Below are 4,501 nucleotides of genomic sequence, written 5' to 3'. Positions count from 1 at the left end.
ATGAGGACATAAATGCATTTGGAAATATATACGTGGTGCAAAAGGAATTACCTTTATCTGGAGCATCTATGCTGCCATCTACAGAATCAAGATCATTGCTCCATTGATTTTTTTTTTAATTAAAAAACTTTTTAAGATTTTAGATTATGACTCATCATATCATTTGAAAAGATTTTTAATTAAAGTTGTTTTGAGCTTAGAATTTTGGCGCTAGCTAAATCCAAATTCTATCCGAATTTTTCACTCCCGCGTTAAATTGCCGCCGACCCAGCCCCCTCACAAAAATACTGTTCATCTGAACCAGCCAGCAGTACTTCTCTCTCACATAAATAAACCAGCAACGATACGATCCAGACAACCGAACGAACGGGCTCAGGATATCCCCCGCGTCAGTTACGCCTGGCAATACCCTAGCTGGCTAAGCTCCTCCCTCCTCAAAATTCCCCACTGCGGCAGCTGCTCTCTAGAGCGCCGCATCCCACGTCACGGGACCCGGCCTGCCGGCCGACTCGTCCGCGCCCTCCTTTCCCTTTCCCCGAACTCTCTTTCTCCTCATCCACTCAGCTCTATCTACGGATTCATCCATAGCTACTACGCACAGGCGCTGGCGCGACTGTGACTGCGGGAGATCGAGGGCCGTCGACAGGCGGCGGTGGCGGATCCATGGCCGGCCACTATGGATCCACGGCCAGCGGCAACGGATCCATGGCGAGCGACATCCCACCTTCCTCTCACTGCAGAAGACGTGGGGGATGGCCGTGGTGTGTGTAGGGCTCATGTGCCGCTGAAACCTCAGCAAGGTGAAGCCCGCACCCCCCCCCCCCCCCCCTTCTCTTCCTCCGTCATGTTCCTGTTTCTCCATTTCTGTATGCATTAGTGTCACATGCCACTTGTAACAGGTTGGATAAATTTAGGTGCTGGATTTAATATTTATCGTCGCGGATCTAGAGGCAAGAGGGGTATTCTGCTTTCTCTCTGCTTGTATCAGTTTGCTATTTTATCGGGAATATAAGTGCATCTCAGTCAACAATGAGGCATATTATTAATCCAGAAATGTGTAGCCGTTCACTGGTGCAGTGACGCCTTCTTGTCAACTTCAATAATTTTATTCTATCCTTGTTCCATCATCTTGTTACGGTGTGCAAGTGCAACTAAAAGAGATTAAATGTTGTGAGAGGATATCAGCATTACTTTGTTCCTAAAACATTGTAATAGTAATATTTGGTCTCTTATATTTAGTAGCAATTCATTTCATATGGCCTTTTAGTACTAGAAAATATGTAGGGAATACTGATTATGTTTGCTCCGATTCAGATTTCACAGCACTGAACAATACTGAACATTGTCAGTGTCAGTGGTAGTATGCAATTTCTAGTAGCACTAAGCAAATGAGATGTGGTAAATTGTGTACTTAAGGCCATATTGATGCCTACAAGAGTTCACCTCTTAATCGAGGCATATATGATGATTGATATAAAATTTCACGAGTGTATCTTATTCATTTGTTCTTTCCTTAGCAAACTAGGTATTTTCTTTAAATAAATTACAAGAGCTGAGTCTACCTTCTATGTTACTTCTATCATAATTTACATGGAAATGTAAGGGGTAAGGATCTGTACCAAATTTCCCAACCTATTCCCTCAAATTTTCTCAACAGACCCCGAACTCCTACTTCCATGCCCCTAATTAAATATCCTGATACTTCCACTGTTTGTACCTTTGCTTCATTTGTCAGGTCCATTGATATAATTATTGTCTCAGATTCCCCACAGCAATGCACTAGGAATTCATCTAGTTATGAAATGGTTAGTAACTCAGCTCTGAGATAATGAAAACGTCTCCAGTTTTCTATGGCAAGCTATTCAACTCTAAGAATTATAGAATGGCATTATGGCCCTACAGGGTTTAGAAAGTATTCCTGATACTTGGGATGAGATTCATGCAGCGTGAGTTTTACAAAGTGACTAGTTAGAAATTGATTTTACTGTCTAGTTAGTTTTGGTGAATTCATGGCATGTTTGACTCTAGATTGTGGCACCAATAATTGGGTTTTTTTCTTGTCAATATTACTTTTGGATAACCAAAGAATGATTTATTTCTCATAGGTGCAAAACTCAGCTACTGGTGACTGGTGAGGTTTATCAAACGTGTCCTGTATGTGCACCAAAGAAACATTTGGTGCTACAGCTTCTTCTCACAGTACATGGAATCCTCTTTTCCTTTTTCACCTGCACGTACTGATCTTTTTAATCTTATACACAGTAGGTACTCCAAAGGTTGAAAGACTTGCCTAGACCATATTTGCTAGCGCCTTCTGTTGAAGGCACACACTTTTACTGTGAGAAGTGTAACCTTCAGTTGCTCAGTTTGGGTTTGGGAGTTTCCAGAGTTGGGGAATAGATAGCTGGGTACCCTGAGCACTTGATCTTGTTTGCATGTACTAGATAGCTGGGAATAGATATTTATTTTTGCAATTTGTATCATATCAAATGATAGAGGGTGCTGATATTGGTACTGCAGGTCTGTAGGCTGATCATTATATTTGCATTGTATTTCAGTGACTGCATTTTCAAAACAAGGGAGCAAGAGCAATGTCAACCCCTGGCACAAGTGGATCTCAAGCAGCTGCAGCTCAAGGCGGTGCTGGTGCATCTCAAGAGGATGATGTTGCTGTTGGTGATAAAAGGAAACAACAACAAAACAGCAAGCTGAAATATGTTGTTTGGAAAGAGCTATATGCTACTGAAATTCTATCATGTTTGCACATAGTAGTCATGTTGAATGTTATATGCAGAGCCCGTTCAGTTACATCAAGTCAATATAGTAAATTTTATCCTGTTTCATGCATGCATATTATTCTGCTTATTCCTGTCGATCATTGTTGCTTGAATTGTTGAATGGAGACATCTCATTTCTGAAATTGCAGCAGAGGCTGATGAAATTGCAGTAGAGAGCAACCGAGCTGACAGGCTGCTTCTGCTTCTTCCATGGCTGCAGCATCTGGCGGTGGCTTCACGAGCACCTCCTCCTCAGCCGGATCATTGTAGGTCGTTCTGTCAAAGCTCTTCCCTCTTTATGTTTTTCCTTGTCAGAGTGCAATAGGTTCAGAATTCTTATCAGAGTCCTCAGTTGATTTGGACATAAATGAAACATTGTGCCAAGCCTTGACATTTATTTAATTTTTCTAAGATGTGGCTGGAGATGTGGGCTGCATTTCAAACAAGGGAATTGCTAAATCTCACCTGAGATTTATTTTGCACTAACCCTCCCGACAAAGCATTATTAGCTTTCACATGTCCATGATAGAACTGCATGAGGCATAGTTCTTTTTCTGGAGCCTGATTTTGGCAACATATACGCAATGTATGTTTTAGCAACTGTATATGTGATTAGAAGTGCAAAACCAAACAATGACTGGTAGTCTGGATGAAGTTCCAGCATAGTTTAGAAACTAGTGATAACAATTAACTGAAATTACTAGATTTCTGTGTCCACAGCTTGCTAGATTAACTGAAATGATTACTCCATGTACACTGAATTTTTTTTGGTTGATTTCTGTGTCTGCAGCTTGCTGCTGCATCTGACCTTTGCCACTCAAATTTAATAGTATGCAAAATTATGTTTGCTAAGCCTGCACTATTTATTTCTGACATTAGTTTGCAAATGATATGTGTCATACCTGAGATGCCTAGTCTGTGTTTCTGTTATTTGGAAGATTCAGCAATACCTTATTCTGTGATGCCTACTTTGCAAGTGTTTCTGTTAATGTAGTCATTTGGAAGATTATCTGATGCCTAGTCTTTGATCCATCGTATATTACTGATGCATATGTCATTTGGACTTTTTCCATTGGGCAGGAAGATGAACCTTGAGGGACTCTTGGCAAGATGAACTGAATCAAAGATTCCGCAATGACAAAGATCCTTTGTTAATCTGTGCTAAGAGTCATCTATATTTGTTTAATTATATAAGTTAGTGGTCTATTATGCAGTTCCAACTTTGCAATTACTTTTTTTGAAATAGGAAGCCCTTTGACTTCATTATATTGTACAAACTATTGAATGTGGATGATCAAAGTTATTAATATCATTGCCCTTTTGTGCCATTGGATTTTGTAATTTTGTGAATTTCTGTGTCGTAAATCTTTGTTGTTCATCAAATAAAAATGGATGCAATATAAAATTGCAACGACCCTAATATTGATGCAGTAGTTTATGTTGCATCAAACCTAATGTTGATGCAAAAAGTTTGAATTGCACCAAACGTAATGTTGATGCAAAAAGGTTAATGTTGATGCAAAAAGGTTGTATTGCACTAAACGTAATGTTGATGAAATAGGTTTTATTGCATCGAACGTTAGCCGTTACAATAGAAATTTTTATTGCATCAAATTTATTAGATGTATTACATCTACATGATTTTGACGCAATAACCTTTTTGCATCTCTCTATCTTGATGCAGGAGACATCCATGGCCGATGCAATAGCGACCTCGCATCAAA

At 39.9% G+C, this 4,501-nt stretch overlaps 1 long non-coding RNA gene across 1 annotated transcript; it reads left to right on the top strand.

Moving 5' to 3' along the window:
* The first annotated feature begins 397 nt into the window (after window positions 1-397).
* LOC136493536 (uncharacterized) lies at window positions 398-4,099 on the top strand. Its single transcript, XR_010768374.1, has 3 exons — window positions 398-800; window positions 900-3,043; window positions 3,858-4,099. It is a non-coding gene; the product is annotated as an uncharacterized lncRNA (long non-coding RNA).
* The last annotated feature ends 402 nt before the right edge of the window (window positions 4,100-4,501 follow it).

This window comes from Miscanthus floridulus, chromosome 1 (assembly GCF_019320115.1).
Source record: "Miscanthus floridulus cultivar M001 chromosome 1, ASM1932011v1, whole genome shotgun sequence".
Lineage (NCBI taxonomy): Eukaryota > Viridiplantae > Streptophyta > Magnoliopsida > Poales > Poaceae > Miscanthus > Miscanthus floridulus.
The sequence above is the reverse complement of the archived record's forward strand: the minus strand, read 5'-3'. Positions and strand labels throughout refer to the sequence as shown.